Consider the following 17,420-nt stretch of genomic DNA (forward strand, 5'->3'; position numbering starts at 1 on the left):
CTACACCAACACCATTGATAGCACGCATCTGCCTAATTTGGGTTTACAAGTCCCTAAAGATGCAGAAAGCTCAACTTCTCAGGCAATCTCTTCTGATGTTTAGCTGGCTGTTCTTATCCCAGCTAAGCAAAGCTGGCTGAGACCAGAAACATGAGACTGTATAACGTAGAAGTGCATGAGTGCCCATATGCTCCCACGATGCTCACAGTTCCACTTGCAGCAGAGATGTTCCCTCTCTCTGTTGGTCCTCATCTGAGCCTCAGTGACTGCTGTGGCACGGGTGGTGGGGAGCCTGGTGAGTCACTCTGGCTGCCCACAATCCAGCGGAGCTGTGAGTCTATTTCTGCACAGAGTCAACAGATGGGAGAACTCACAAAAGCTAAATTTGGAAGACATTACTGGAAGTCTCTGAACAGCCCTCTGTCAATTAGGTAACACAGTCTTATGAACAGAAGAGACTAAGGGCCATTAGCTTATGAGAACCAAAGAAAGGCAGCTTCTTAGCCCCAAAGGCAGAACAACTTTATATAGGTTTCAAAATTGGTTTGTGTGAAGTAAGTAATCAAGAAAAGCAAGAAGTAATTTACAGTGGGGTTTAAAATAGAACAGGTTGGCCATCAACAATAGCTTAGCTCTCTAGAGCACCTTGCACCCACATTGTACCTAAACAAGCTTTGCATAATAGAGGAGAGTTCAATTCCACATGATTACAGTTATAGAGTCCCCCGAGGAAAAAGAACAACAAAGAGAGTAGGCTTTTCATCACCATTTATAAAGACTTTGGAGGTCTGTTTGAAATGGTAGAATGCTACTTACTTCCATTATACAACACTTTGAGGCACAGAGCTTTGATGAATGCACCATTTAGCTGTTTGGGATTATTATTAGTTAAGGTCTTTCTGTTTAGTGATTTGCTTTATTTCAAAAGCCTCCATATTTTCCTGTTACCATACTAATTGCAATTTTTTTTTTAACTTCCCCGATTAAAGTAGCAAAAAGCCATGAATGCAAATTTATTTAAAATCAAAAATAATTTTACAAATAAATCTGAAAAGTACAATGCTGGTTCATCTATTTAAAAGGTCAATTTAAAATTAATATTCATGCAGACTAAATCAACTCATTGGATCATGGAATAAAAGGTAATTAAGTGAACCTGTCAAATGAGAATTAGAGCTTAATGCAACAACCCTTGATCCCGCAGAGTAAATCTTGACTTGTGTGATTAGTGCCTCTGCTTTACTTGGGGAAAGGTTTGTGGCATCATACCCAAAAATCACTTCTTGATCCTGGAACTTGGACTACATGCATGCACCTCTGCAGCTCTATGATAGATGTAGAAATGCATATGTAAGTGTCTCTAGAATGAGGCAGGATCCAAAATTAAAGTCATATATTCTATATATATTTCAGTGTCCAAATGAAAATTTCTGGTTATTTGAATAAGACATTACTTGCCTCTGGCATGAACAATGACACATTGAATTTCAACATGGAAAGTCTATTCTTTTGCATTTTCCATTGTTTTCTCATTCTATTTTTGCTTAAGATATGTCAGCTGTACCAAAGAGAGTTGCTGGATGCTCTCTCTGGATTGGGTGCTGTTCTTTGAGACAGGATTACCTGTTAAAAGGAGTTTAGAAACATGAATTGCATTCCAGTTTGAGTCACTGACCTTATGAAGATCTGTGTGTGATTGTACTGTGTAAATCCATTTGGATTTCACACAGGTAAAGTCAGCTGATCTAGTGTTAAGGAACATGCAAGATTTCAACCTGCTCTTACTGCTGTCTTGAAGAATCCATACTGCACTGTCCAGGGGTGAATGCTGATAAGGTTATAATGGCTCTAGGTATGAACACAACTCAGTACCCTCACGAGGTTGTAATAAAATATTCAGAGTTTACAAAATTTTGGATTAATATTTAAAATTACACCTTTTGATCTCTTCCAGTGGAGAATAGGAAGCTGGAGAAAACATACTACAAACAGGCAAAAGGTTGAAGAGGTCAATCAGCTTCTCTGATTGAGAAATCAGAGAATTGAAATTGAAAATCATAGAGATTCCACATCCAGCGCATAACTTTTTCCTCCCACTTTCCTGAAATTCAATGATCAGTTATTATGTAGGAGAATTACGCATTTAAAAGTAATTTTTTTTCCAGGAAGGGCAATTTTATTGGAGGTTTATTTACTGATATGCAAACACTTAAAATCAAAACACATGTCTTGATAATAGAAGATAATAGATGTTAAGTTTCAGACAGTTAAAAAATGTGAAAGCAAAAAAACCCAAACATATTAAATAAAGTCATGTTATTTACACTCAGGATCCACAATGTTCTCTGACCACTAACCAATTCAAAAGAAGTGATTCTGTGCTGCCAGAAGTTCTTCAATAGATTCCTCTTCACCTTTTCACTCATTCCACCATTTTCTCAATACCTCCTGTCAATTACTTCATAAATATGATAATATAATTGTCCTCTGGGTACCTCTCACCCTGTTTTATTCACTTGTCGCTATTCTTTCTTTCAGATCTTTTCAGTTCTATTTATACATGTTTTAATGTGGACCTTTTGTTGTCAGTGAACGTCCCCTCTTCGTGTCTTAGTGTGAACTAATTCCTCTGTGGTGGGAAGATCCCACTGCCTCAGAATCTACAATACTGAGATAAATAACATATTATTCTTAGGGGGATTATAGACACTGAAGTTTACAGACCACTGCAGAGCCAAAGTTGTCTTTGCTTACTGATAAAAATTTGCAGAGAAGGAACCCAGGTTGTAATCTCTGCTCATGAAATTTGTGCTTGTGCATTACCAGGTCATCTGGCAATATACAGATGGTCTGAAATAGGAACAATCACGTGTTTACATTTGTGACACAAATTATTAGAGATTATCATATCATCCCCATGTGGTCTTCTAGGACAGCCTTTATGCTGACTGTAAAAGCACAAGGTCCTGCTGTGTCTTGCTTAAATTTCTTCAGTACACCTGAGAGAGGAAGTGTTTTCCATTTTGTGTCATGTGGAAGGAACTTCAGAAATTCTTATCAGAAGTTCTAAAACTGAATGAATCTTCTCAGGAAACCATAGGCTTAGCTCTTCTCAGTATATAAGATACAGCCACTTTATTTAAACCTATTTCAATAAACCAGCTTAAAAAATCAGAGTTTGTGTTGTAACCTATTGCAATTTAGTATGACTTTGAAGCTGTCCCGTCTTTGAGCAGAGGTTGGACCAGATGACTCCAGATGTTCCTTCCATCTTGACTTTTTATGTGATTCCATGACTTAAGATCTTAAAAAAATAAAACACTGATTTTAACCAAGTGGATTTGCTTATGCTAGTATGAGAAAGATTTACCTGAACTCAAAGAAAATTAGATCTCCCTCATATAAGCACTTCTATTTCTGAAGAAGAAAGGGAAGGAAAAAAATAGGTTACAAACCATCAGCGCCAGCTTAATTCTTTGATTCTCTTTTCACTTCTTGTATGACCTTAAATACCGTTGTCTGTATTTCAGAGTTCTGTAAAGAAAATAGTAAAAATTGTCATTTTGGCCAGTGTTATGTGAGGAGAAAACCATAAAGGCTTCTTAGATACTGCAGTTGTGAAACCAGGTATTTATGCCACAGATAAAAACTAAGATACGTTGGTGTATCTCTCTATATAAACATATACCTTTACTTCCAGTGTTGTAAAATTTTGCCTGTGGTTGAAAGCTGGAAAGGGACTGCTTCCCCACTGGGCAGATAAAGCCAACAACAGGTTTTCAAATAAAATGTTCCATGCTGGAGAATATAACGTTATTTTCTGCAAATTATGCAGACCTGTGAAACAACAGGTTTATGGCAGCAGGAAGAGATGCCTCCAACTGGCTCCACTTTGTGCCCAAATTACAGTGAGGTTCTAACCTGGCATGCTGAAATGAACAGCTCCCAAAGAGTGCAGTATATTTTTGATACTACTCTGCCTCCCAAAATTTCAAAGGTCAATATGAAAGTCTGAGGCAGAACACATTCTACACACAGAAAAAGACCTGACTCAGACCGAGAAGAAATAACTTTGCTCTAAAAAATCAGATCAGCTAAAAAAATTGCATTTCGATAGTTTCTTGCACCTCTGATTTGAAGGCACAAGTTACCTCAAAGATTTATTGGTGTGATAAATACAGATCTTTACTAGTCAGCCAATAATTTGAAACTTGCAGACTCAACTAGAAGAGAACATGAAATGCCATAAAATAGCAAATCAGATAAAGTTCCACATGTATTCCGAGCCACAGATGCAAAATAGCCTTTAAAAAGTTTTATCAGTCTGTTTCCACCTAAGACCATGCTGCCTGCCTCAGGTTCTCCCTGTACAGGCATAAAAGTTACTGTTTCAAATTAATTTTTCGTTTTAAAAAGTGCTGAGACCACAACTCTCATTCCCACTGGTAGGAGGTGTTGGTCTTATGCATCTCTGAAAATTAGGCCACTTATTTTAGGCACATAAATACATTGGCCCAGGCTTCCCTGTGTCACTCTGTAGATGCAAAGCAGCCACATACCTGTCTTAGTTGGCCAATTAGTATGAGATACTGGACTAAAGTAAAAGCAGCACTTGTGAAATTAACCTGCTATATATTTTTTTTTTTCTGAAGTGCTATAAAATGCTTGCTAGGTGTGCTAGATTTATCATCGAACTGTCTAGAGTTGGGGAAATGATCCAAAATTCTTAAAGCTTTGGACTAAGATAAGTAGCCTGTCATAACAGATTTAGCAAGTGATCATGCAAACCATAGGAAAAATACTCAGTCTTGTGGTAAAGAAAGAATGTCCTATTTACAGAAATGCTGTGTTATTTGCTTTTGGGGGAAATCAGAAGATTCAGTGCCTTTGGGGTCCATTAAGCAAAGCCTTTAAGTACAGCTGCATTGCCAGCTCTCACTGTTTTACTAATATTGAAAGGATAATTTTTGCTCTGTAGAAGCATCTGGGCTAGTTTGAGTACTGGGCAATTTTTCTTTTACAGGAAAAATGCAAACTTCTTGCCAGCTCTGTCACAGAAGGCGACTTGGAAGAGTGGCCTAAGTCAAATATAATTGATCCAAAAGATGTGTGCATGTTCATACTACACATATACATATATATTTATACACATATTATATATATACACATACACATGCTATACTGATGATATCAGGAGAAACATGATTCAGGATGGAAGAATTATTAAGATGTTTGTTTAAACAGGATTGTTTTACTGAATCCAGACTGACGAACCACAATCAACAGATCCATCTACCACCTCGGACACTTGAGCTTCCTCTTCACTAGACAGAAAAAACATGATGATTTTTTAAAAGTTTTTTTTCTTCTGTGTGGATAGGAAGGGATCAGTGGGGGGAGGCTATAACATTTCTATCTTCTAGTAAGCACAAAAGGGGTTTCAGAGGAGGTAGATGTTAGGGGGTTATTCTGGGGAACATATTTCCTGTCATTTCTTTTAAAGCAAGACCATGGCTTAGTAGGAAAGCCTGCCTCTGACTTGGCTGCAATATAAATATCCATATTAGGATCTCTGTTTCACTAGAAATAGACAGGAATGAATGAAGTAGCACTTTTTGTTTTAGAAGATATAAATTTTTTGACCTGAAATATATTAAATCTGGCTACAGAACCTATAATTACATCTACTGCTAGTACACAGTTATAATTATTGAGGGACTTTGCCATACGTCTTTGTTATGTCAGAACTATGAAAACCTTGACATAAAAAGTATTTTATATAAGATAATTTAAAGGATTTTGAGGCTTCGCATCATAGGTACTTCTGGTATTTTATTGTAGACCGAAATCACAGTTCAGCGTTATTTCAACTATTAATGTGTTCTATATTGTTTCCATGGAAACTTCTCAACACAATTCTCGTTGTGGGATCATCAAACACACTGTTTAAATAATGCTTTTATAATTGGAAGCTATCAAGTAATAATGAAGCAACAAAAAGACTCTTGTTTTAAGGCAGACTGTCTAAGGCAAGCAGGAATCAAAAGGCAGGCTGCTACTTGCACCAAAACACCTTGGATAATGTGTAGTTTGCAACACATTATAATGCAAATTTATGAAAATTCAGCTGCATCTCTGAAAGACAGGAATTAAAAAAAGAGATCACGTAGAAATACTTTTTTTCCTCATTGAGAAGTTTTGTTCTTAAGGAAGGTGACCACCATTCCAGTATTCTTATAGATCCCAAGCAGCTAGAGCAAGGCTGTTCACAAATATAGTTCCTAAACTGACACACAAATCTAGAGGGTTACAAGACAGGCTCTTGCAAACCCTAAGCAATCCCTAAATTTCCTACATAGAACTGGAGTCGATATCTCAGGGAGGAGCAACTTGCTGAAGGACAGCATTTGAGAATCAGTGTTTTACAGACATTCTTCCTTTTTCTGATGGTAACAAATACCTCTGATCCATCAAGGCCAAGGGACAGCTTCATCAGTGGCAGTTGAATTATCTATGGGTCACAGACTCCTTGTAATGCCTTTTGTCTCTCTCCACAAGGTCAATGTCAGAGATGCTCTAAACTGATGTTTTAGACTCTTTTATGTTCTCCTTTTTGTTGTCAAGAACTTGCTTTGTATGTTCACAGATTTTTTTTCAGGTTTAAAGTAAATGCAAGTGAAGGAAGCTACGTGCTTTTAAGAGGAACATTAAACCTAAAACAAAGTAGTGCTGCAAATCAACAACGGCAGTGACTGTAATTCAAGACAATGTTGGGAACTTGAGGAAGGAATGAGTTTCCAGCAGTACTGTAAATATCATCTTAGGTAACTGATATCATGTAGAATGTAAAGAGATGGTTTCCCAGGGGACAGTCTTTAACTCTGGAAAGAAAGGGACATTGGTCTGTTAACTTATGCAAGAAGAAATTAACCTCTTTCATGATACTCATGATAACACCTGCAGGATGATAACACCAGGAGCTAAACATGTCTATACTTAGAAATCTCTCCACTGGGAAGATTCAGTGCAGTTATTTTTTTTTTTTCTGTGATGGCTGCAGTGTCTGCAAAAGCTGAAGTAGTTACAAGATATTTCATCGTTGGTCACTGTATCACCATAATATCTTCAGAGACCAGAAAAAGAAAGAAAACAAAACCAAGGCTCTGGGCTGGTTTGTGTAAGACTGTACCATCAAAATATCAGCAAAAGTGCAGTCTCCAGGAAATTAGCAGAAATTCAAGGGAAAATTAGCAGGAAAGAATGCAAGTACTCCTGTGTCTAGGGCATGTAGAAGTCAGGTGATACTCTATACCCACAGAGAGAGTCGTGGGGTATTCCAGCTGTTAGGCTATTTTTTCTTAATGAAAAATCAATTCTGCTGTGTCTCCTAATGAAATGTCACTGAATCATTTATATTTGTAAACTGCATAGTCTAGAGTAAATTCTTTTAAAATTGTAAGACACCTTACCGAACATAGCTTTCTTAATTTATTTTAAATTTGATTATATTCCACACTCTTACGAAGTGTTGTTCCATTAATGTGAGATATGGGTTTTTTAATTGTGTTATATGTGTGTTTCATTTTATTAAATTTTTAATAGCTTTGCTATCCAAGACATTGGAGACTAGTTTTAAGTTTCTAAATTATGATATTAGAAGGTAATGTAATATTCAGGAGTGTCAAGACAGCACATAAATTAGTTAAAAATCCAGATGGGCAACTGCAACAAACTCTTAAGGGTTTATCATTAGTATGCAGTTCTGAAAAGTATCTTCTGTCAGTCACTGGAAAAGATCAAGCAAGTTTTCACTTCATGGAGACTGTGCTTTAATTAATATTAACATGCACTCATTCAATTTTTTTGGCCTTTATTTTTAGCACATAATTAGTGTGAACAACATCATTACTGGACTGAATTTACTGAGATCAGTGTAAAACTCTCCTAATTTTTTTTTTGTTGGTTTGTTTTTTGGGGAAGGTTGCTGTTGGTATTGCCTTTGGATGTATCTTAATTAAGCTTTTCAATCATAGATAGTTGATTTCCTAGGATCACAATTATGAAGGAACAATATGTCCAAATTAGCCAGCTTTGTAGCAGAGTTGGATTTACCCTGTTTGGTATAATGTGCATTAATAGTTGTAACTGTGTCTGTGCAGTTTCATTCTAAGGATTATCTCTGAAAATTCCCATTCACACTTAGTATGAGCCTGAACACTATTTTGATTCCTTCTCTTGGAGCGAAAGGTGTTAAAAACAAAACTGACCCTTTCTTGGCAGATCATTACGATGCTCTTGTGACCATTCATTCAACTTTCAGTGCTCTTAAACTTGTGTTCATTTAGAATACTGTAAGTTAATAACTGCAAAACTGGTACTGATGATTCACAGGAAGGAAGAAGTTGACCTGCATTCACTACTTCTGTTTCTGGCCATAACACACTGTCAGCTCGATCTCACAAAACTGGGCAAGGATAGAAAGTTGTCCAGTCAGAATCAGATCAGACCCTTCCTCTCTAACGAGTGTATGGAAAGGCATTTTAGTACATATGATTCATACCTCAGTGCTATCTCATTTTTCAGCCTTAAAGGACACTCCTTGCATGCCCCTGTAATGTACTTTTGACGTTTACATTGGGATGAGATGATTAATTTCATAGAGATGGCTGATTCTCTATGATAAACAGTGGCCTTACTAAAAGGCTTTTAAGCAACTACCTTGGATAAATGTCATTATTTTGTAGAAGATAAGAGGTCTCTGTGCCTGCATCAGAGGCTGTGATTTAACCTCATGTGTTGACTGCCAGAAAACAATTTTCAGAATGAATGCTGTTTGCTGCAACAAGCGATTTCCCCCTAACAAATTGCAGGAAGAATGAAAACACCAAACAGGGCATTGTCCCAGTTTAAATGAGACAAGGGTCTTTTGCTGAGGATGAATTAGGAGGAAAAGACCCAAACTTCTCTTTCCAATTATAAATCCAAAATTAAGAGGCTCCGATTGAAGGAAAACAAATTATGGAAAAGGGAAAATAACAGCCCTTTATTAAAAGGTATGTGTGTATTAACAGGAACACGGGAAAAATAAAAAAAAAACCCCAAGTGAAATAACTAAGTAATACTCCTATACCCACCAATAATCCCCTTTAAGAACAAAACTGATAAACCGGCAAAAAGAAAATAGTTCAATTTCTTGCACCCTTTGGTGCAGTTCCAACCACAGTCAGCAGGGGGCGCCGTCGGGTCACTGGAGATGCAAAATTTGTAATGTCCTGTACCATTCACCAGGTGGCGCTGTTGGGTCACTGAAGGTGTAAAAAACTTGTAGTGTCCTATTGTAGTCACCAGGTGGCGCTGTTAGATCACGGGAGGAGTAGAACTTGTAATGTCCAGTGCCCGTCACCAGGTGGCGCTGTTGGATCCTTGGCTGCCACCGGGAGGAGGGGGAAGGGAAGACAACAGCAATAAAACAGAAAGTTCTCCCAATGGAAGAAAACTCACAAACTTCAGCTGATTAGGGTCCGTTGTAAACAGGGCTTGCAGTCAGCCGGAGGTGAGCCAAGAGCAGCAGCCAGAAACTCCCCTCCGACAGGAAAAAAAAAAAGGAGCCCGGCAGTGTCTGCAGCCCGCAGCAGCCTCTCACCCCGGCAGAGAGAGAGAGCGAGTCTCCTCCCCCCCAGCCTCCACCCCCTTCCAGTCACACATCAGCCAACTCCCCCCTTCGTTGTCAGGGCAACTAATCTCCATCATTAAGGGCTTCTTTTGTTCAACTAATTGGCCCATCACAGAGCACACACACACGGCAGGAGGAAAGGAAAGAAAAATTCCTTGCTAAAAAAAAAATACGAACTATGACATTATCCACCCCTAATTTTTTTTTTCCTTTTCTCATGCCACCATACATCTATCAAATGGAACCTTTTTTAACTCCACATATACATACATCATTCTAGACTATGTACATATTCACAAATACATATAGATACAAATATGGGTAGAGTTATGACCTGTTTACCCTAAGATAATATCTCCTTGGGGTATGCACCGGGTTTCTCCATCTTCTTGCATCACCCACCATGTGCAACCAGGTCCTTGGGCAAAGACAACTCCACGAATGGATTTGCCTTTGCTCAAGGCATGGTTAACCCAAACTGTTTTACCTAACATACCTCTCATGTGAACCACTGGGACTTTGTCCCCGTCTACAGTGTGAAGGGACTCTGATTGGGCAGGGCCGGCTCGATTGACGGAGCCTCTAGTGTTGACTAACCATGTAGCCTTTGCTAGATGTTGATCCCAGTGTTTGAAAGTCCCTCCACCTAATGCTTTCAGGGTAGTCTTCAACAGTCCATTGCACCGTTCAACCTTCCCGGCAGCTGCTGCATGGTATGGTATGTGATAGACCCACTCAATGCCATGCTCTTTCGCCCAGGTGGTAACTAAACTATTTTTGAAGTGTGTCCCATTATCTGACTCAATCCGCTCTGGGGTGCCGTGCCGCCACAGGACCTGTTTTTCGAGGCCCAGGATGGTATTTCTGGCAGTGGCGTGAGGCACCGGATGTGTCTCCAGCCATCCAGTGGTGGCTTCCACCATGGTGAGCACATAGTGCTTACCTTGACGGGTCTGTGGCAGTGTGATATAATCAACCTGCCAAGCCTCCCCATACCTGTATTTATTCCACCGTCCACCATACCATAGGGGTTTCAGTCTCTTAGCCTGTTTAATGGCAGCGCATGTCTCACAGTCATGGATAACCTGAGAGATAGCATCCATGGTTAGATCCACCCCTCGGTCTCGTGCCCATTTGTAGGTGGCATCTCTGCCTTGATGGCCGGGCGGCATCATGAGCCCATCGTGCTAAGAACAGTTCACCTTTGTGCTGCCAGTCTAGGTCCACCTGTGACACCTCAACTTGTGCAGCTCGGTCTGCCCGCTCATTGTTGCGATGTTCTTCATTGGCTCGATTTTTGGGCACGTGGGCATCTACGTGGCGGACCCTCACAATCAGCTTCTCTACCCGGGTAGCGATGTCTCGCCATATATCAGCGGCCCAGATGGGTTTTCCCCTACGTTTCCAATTGGTCTTCTTCCATCTGTCCAACCACCCCCACAGGGCATTGGCCACCATCCATGAGTCCGTGTAGAGGTAAAGTTTTGGCCACTTCTCTCGTCTCAGCAATGTCCAGTGCCAACTGGACAGCTTTGAGCTCTGCGAATTGGCTTGATTCACCCTCTCCTTCCATAGCTTCTGCAACTTGTCGGTGGGACTCCATACAGCTGCTTTCCATTTACGTTTCATCCCTACAATACGGCAGGAACCATCAGTAAAGAGTGCGTAGCGTATGTCTTCTTCTGGTAGTTGGTTGTATGCTGGGGCTTCCTCTGCCCGTACCACCTGCTCTCCTTCTTCTTCTTCTGCTAGACTAAAATCCTCACCTTCCGGCCAGTTCGTGATGATTTCTAGGATCCCAGGGCGATTTGGGTTTCCAATGCGGAGCGCTGCGTGATCAGGGCAGTCCATTTGCTCCAGGTGGCATCAGTGGCATGATGAGTAGAGGGCGTCTTCCCTTTGAACATCCAACTCAACACTGGCAGCCGAGGTGCCAGGAGGAGCTGTTCTTCTGTACCAATCACCTCTGAGGCAGCTTGTACTCCCTCATAAGCTGCTAGGATCTCTTTTTCTGTTGGAGTGTAATTGGCTTCCGATCCCCTGTAGCTTCGGCTCCAGAATCCAAGTGGGCGGCCTCGGGTCTCGCCAGGCACCTTCTGCCAGAGGCTCCAGGAGAGGCCCTTATCCCCAGATGCAGAGTAGAGCACATTCTTCACATCTGGTCCTGTCCTGACTGGCCCAAGGGCTACAGCATGGGCAATCTCCTGTTTAATCTGTTCAAATGCTTGCTGTTGTTCAGGACCCCACTGGAAATCATTCTTCTTGCGGGTTACCAGATAGAGAGGGCTTACGATCTGGCTGTACTCGGGATATGCATTCTCCAAAACCTATGGCACCCAGGAAAGCTTGTGTTTCCTTCTTGCTAGTTGGTGGGGCCATTGCTGTGATTTTATCGATGACTTCAGTCGGGATTTGACGACGTCCATCTTGCCACTTTACTCCCAGGAACTGGATCTCTCGGGCAGGTCCCTTGACTTTACTCTTTTTAATGGCAAACCCAGCTTCCAGGAGAATCTGTATGATCTTTTTCCTTTCTCAGAGACCTCTTCTGCTGTGTCCCCCCATACAATGATGTCATCAATGTACTGCAGGTGTTCTGGGGCTTCACCTTTCTAGTGTAGCCTGGATCAATCCGTGGCAGATGGTGGGACTGTGTTTCCACCCCTGGGGCAGTCGGTTCCACGTGTACTGCACGCCCCTCCACGTGAAAGCAAACTGCGGCCTGCACTCTGCTGCCAAGGGAATGGAGAAGAATGCATTCGCGATGTCAATAGTGGCGTACCACCTCGCTGCCTTAGACTCCAGCTCGTACTGGAGCTCCAACATGTCTGGAACAGCAGCACTCAGCGGCGGGGTGGCTTCATTCAGGCCACGATAGTCCACAGTCAGTCTCCATTCTCCGTCGGACTTACGCACAGGCCAGATGGGGCTGTTGAAGGGGAGTGGATCCTGCTGATCACTCCTTGGCTCTCCAGCTCACGGATCATCTTATGGATGGGAATCACAGAGTCTCGGTTTGTTCGGTACTGCCGACGGTGCACTATTGTAGTGGCAATTGGCACTCGCTGTTCCTCAACCTTCAACAGTCCCACAGCAGAAGGGTTCTCCGAGAGGCCAGGTAGTGAATTCAACTGCTTAGCAGCCTCTGTCTCCACAGCAGCTATTCCAAAAGCCCATCTATGTCCCTTGGGGTCTTTGAAATACCCATTCCTAAGGTAGTCAATGCCCAGGATACATGGGGCATCTGGACCAGTCACAATGGGGTGTTTCTGCCACTCCTTCCCGGTCAAGCTCACTTCAGCTTCCAGCACGGTCAACTGCTGCGACCCTCCTGTCACCCCAGAAATGGAAATAGCCTCTGGTCCCACATGTCCTGAGGGCATTAACGTACATTGAGCGCCAGTGTCAACCAAAGCCTTATATTCTTGTGGGTCTGATGTGCCAGGCCATCGGATCCACACCGTCCAATAGACACGGTTGTCCCGTGCCTCTACCTGGCTAGAGGCAGGGCCCTCTAATACTGGTCTCTATCCTGCTCGTCACAGTTTTCCGTCTGCAAATACCGGCGGGAGGTACCTTCTAGTGGGTCAGATCCCTGCCCACGGGATACTGGCACTGCACTCACTTTCACGGACTTTGTTTTTCTCTGGTCCTTCAACTCTTGTACTCGGGCTGCCAAGACATGGGTAGGTTTCCTGTCCCACTGTCTCATGTCTTCTCCATGGCCAGATAGGAAATACCACAGCTCAGTTCGTGAGGTCTGTCTACCCTCTCTAGCTGGGGGGCGCCCGGTTCTCACTGGTGCCACCTGGGAGCTGTTTCTCTCAATCTTTTCTAGGATTTTCTCCTGTTGATCTTGTAATTTTGTAGCTATGTTAGTCAGGTTATTGATCGAGGTCTCTACGGAGGAAACGCGGGCTTGTAGTGATCCTTGGACCATACTGTCGTACATCCGAAGTTTATTTGCTATAAACACCACTGGCTCACTCTTTTCCCCAGCCTCCAATGATGTCAAGTAACTGACGTGTGCAGATGGCCCCATACGTATGAAGGTCCACCACATGTATGGTGTAAATCTAACCTTGTCAGGATCGTGATTAGCTTGCATATCTCTTCCAAACAGAACCTCCAACAGTGCCATTTCCTCAGGCGTCGGATCCCCTCCTCCATGGTATTCCAGCTTTTCACCAAATGGTCTGCCTGCAAAGCCTCTCTGTAAACGAACCTCTCTCTCACAGCGTCCAGCAGCCGTGCCCAGAGAGACAGGGGTTTTGATTCTCTCACAAATGCCTCTTCAATGCCCACATCCTGGGCAATAGACCTCAAGAACCTTGCTTCACCGCCATCAAGGTTTATGGTATCACCCGTGGAGTCCCAGACTCGAATCATCCAGGTCAGTATGGGCTCATTCGAGTGACGAAGGACATCTGACCGTAATTTCCGGAGGTTGTCATATGATAAGGACTCAGTGATGATTTCTGGCCCGGGTTGGCTACCTGTGAGGGTCCTGCCTCCCATCATCATCTACTGGGCGAACTGATTTGGTCTTATATTTCCTCTTTGGATAGGGGCAACCTCCATTGACTTGTTTGGTTCCTTGGAACTGGCCTTATCTGGAGTCACCCTTGTATCAGACCTCTCACTTTCATCTTTTCCTTTTCCCTGTGAGGGCTGCACCATACCGAGCACCTTTTGGTCCTGGTAAATCCTGGGCCTAACTACGAATATTAGATATGACACCGTGGCAATAGATATGACACCTTGCACGAGAAGCCCCAAAAGTAAAATGTCTCTTACATCTAAAGAGAGTTTAAATCTCTCAGAGGCTATTGTAGTGGAACCAAAGGGAAAATGTATGAAGGGTTGGGCAAATATACTCCCTGTGTTTCTCCATAGGAATAGGTGCCATTATCCTTAAAACCCCAAAGGAGACAGTGTAGGTTAGAGCAGTAATATATCCTTGAGAACATTTCCCGAAGGAAAATAACAGGTACTGAGTTTACTATGTCATAAAACCAGTGCGAGATCTCAAACATACTTATTGCAAGGAGGGTCATAGTGTCTGAGCTGAAAAACATCGACAGGTGGGACATAGATTTCGGCATAATTATATACCACAGAAAAGCAGCGATCTTAGACTTCATGGTGCCTATAGGTTCACAAACACATATAAAGTCACACAAGGGCAGTTATTCCTTTTCCACTTTTCCTCTCTCGGGCCCCACGTTGAGCGCCAAAAGATGTCCCAGTTTAAATGAGACAAGGGTCTTTTGCTGAGGATGAATTAGGAGGAAAAGACCCAAACTTCTCTTTCCAATTATAAATCCAAAATTAAGAGGCTCCGATTGAAGGAAAACAAATTATGGAAAAGGGAAAATAACAGCCCTTTATTAAAAGGTATGTGTGTATTAACAGGAACACGGGAAAAATAAAAAAAAAACCCCAAGTGAAATAACTAAGTAATACTCCTATACCCACCAATAATCCCCTTTAAGAACAAAACCGATAAACCGGCAAAAAAGAAAATAGTTCAATTTCTTGCACCCTTTGGTGCAGTTCCAACCACAGTCAGCAGGGGGCGCCGTCGGGTCACTGGAGATGCAAAATTTGTAATGTCCTGTACCATTCACCAGGTGGCGCTGTTGGGTCACTGAAGGTGTAAAAAACTTGTAGTGTCCTATTGTAGTCACCAGGTGGCGCTGTTAGATCACGGGAGGAGTAGAACTTGTAATGTCCAGTGCCCGTCACCAGGTGGCGCTGTTGGATCCTTGGCTGCCACCGGAGGAGGGGGGAAGGGGAAGACAACAGCAATAAAACAGAAAGTTCTCCCAATGGAAGAAAACTCACAAACTTCAGCTGATTAGGGTCCGTTGTAAGCAGGGCTTGCAGTCAGCCGGAGGTGAGCCAAGAGCAGCAGCCAGAAACTCCCCTCCGACAGGAAAAAACAAAGGAGCCCGGCAGTGTCTGCAGCCCGCAGCAGCCTCTCACCCCGGCAGAGAGAGAGAGAGAGCGAGTCTCCTCCCCCCCCAGCCTCCACCCCCTTCCAGTCACACATCAGCCAACTCCCCCCTTCGTTGTCAGGGCAACTAATCTCCATCATTAAGGGCTTCTTTTGTTCAACTAATTGGCCCATCACAGAGCACACACACACACGGCAGGAGGAAAGGAAAGAAAAATTCCTTGCTAAAGAATACGAACTATGACAGGCATCCACAGCAATTTGATTAGCTATAAACAATTCCTTTGTGAGCCTTCATTTTTAATTGGTTTTGTGCCCCTCTCCCTTCATCATCCCCTAGTTAAAGAAATATAAATGCGAGGTTGGACTCTTTCATGCTTCTCTGTTTAAAGGCAGTAAATGCTATACCCTTCTGCTTCCTCACCAGCTCTTGAATGCAAATTCTTCTTCAGTAAGACTGACTCAGAGTTGCCTCTGAGAGATGTGGACTTTGTGATTGCCAGGAGATAGTTACCATGGCAAGTAAAAAGTTTATTTGTTTTGATTGTTCTGTTCTGATTAACAGAAAAATAATAATAATAGAAAAAAAAAATCTGCTGATCTGGGGGGTTTACTGAGTGTTGTTTGAAATAATGCAACAAAACCAAAATCAACAACCTGGTTTAATTAGCACTCTAATCCAACAAAATCAAGGATGGGAATTTTTAAACAAGTATCCATTTGCCAAAAATTCTCAGAAACCTCTAGAAAAAAATGAAACTTCATGCCTGCATAGGATACCCTACTATGATGCTCAGGCAAAAGCTGGGCCTTAAATATTATAAGTGTATTTGAAAAGAGCACAAAGACATTGAATATAAACAGATGAAACAATTTAAAAGAGAAGAATCTTATGGGAAAAAAAAAAAGAACAAACACAAAAATGTAGTGTGTTGGAGAGATTTTCTGGCCGAGTTGAGGAAGGCAATAATGTCACAAAATGGGTAATGGAGAACTTTGCAAGGAGACAGTCCAGGAGTTATCCTTATAAAACTTCTGAACACAGATGTGAAATGGATCTAAACACAGAAAACTCACTGCTGCTTTTGAGTAGTCTGCCTGGTTAAGTCTGGCATTTTGCTGCTCAGGCTTGACTCTTCCTCAGAACCAATTAAGGTGAGTGAGGGGTGGGTCAGGCTCGTTAGCAAGTGCTGGGGGAGGCTATATAAGAACCTCCAGGAGAACTACTCGGCCATTTGCTGCTCAGGCTTGACTCTTCCTCAGAACCAATTAAGGTGAGTGAGGGGTGGGTCAGGCTCGTTAGCAAGTGCTGGGGGAGGCTATATAAGAACCTCCAGGAGCCACCCCCACAGGAGTAGACTAACAGGGTGTGGCACAACAATTTCAAGGCATTTCAAGCCTGCAGGGCACAACCAGCTCCCTTTTCTTGTAGGTGAGTGTGCTTTTTAAAGCTAACAATGGTTTCCAGAAAAACAAAAACTGTTACTGCTGTTAATACTAGGAGTGTGTTTGCTCAGACACTCCCCTCGAAGAAGGATGCAGCCACCCAGGTCTCTGGGTGTGCTGGAGTGTCTGAGCCTGACGTTGGTACCGGAGGATGGTGTAGGAGGTAGCTGTGTACGATGCGAGCAGGTGAGTGATTTGCTGTGCCTTGTAGCAGAACTTAAGGAAGAGGTAGAGAGATTAAGGTGCATTAGGGAGAGTGAAAAAGAAATTGACTGGTGGAGTCAAACCCTTTTAAACCCTAAGGAAGTCCAACAGGAGACGGCGAAGCCCTGCCCCTCCTGC

The sequence above is a fragment of the Myiozetetes cayanensis genome, unplaced genomic scaffold (assembly GCF_022539395.1).
Source record: "Myiozetetes cayanensis isolate MyiCay16 unplaced genomic scaffold, myiCay2020 scf3, whole genome shotgun sequence".
NCBI lineage: Eukaryota > Metazoa > Chordata > Aves > Passeriformes > Tyrannidae > Myiozetetes > Myiozetetes cayanensis.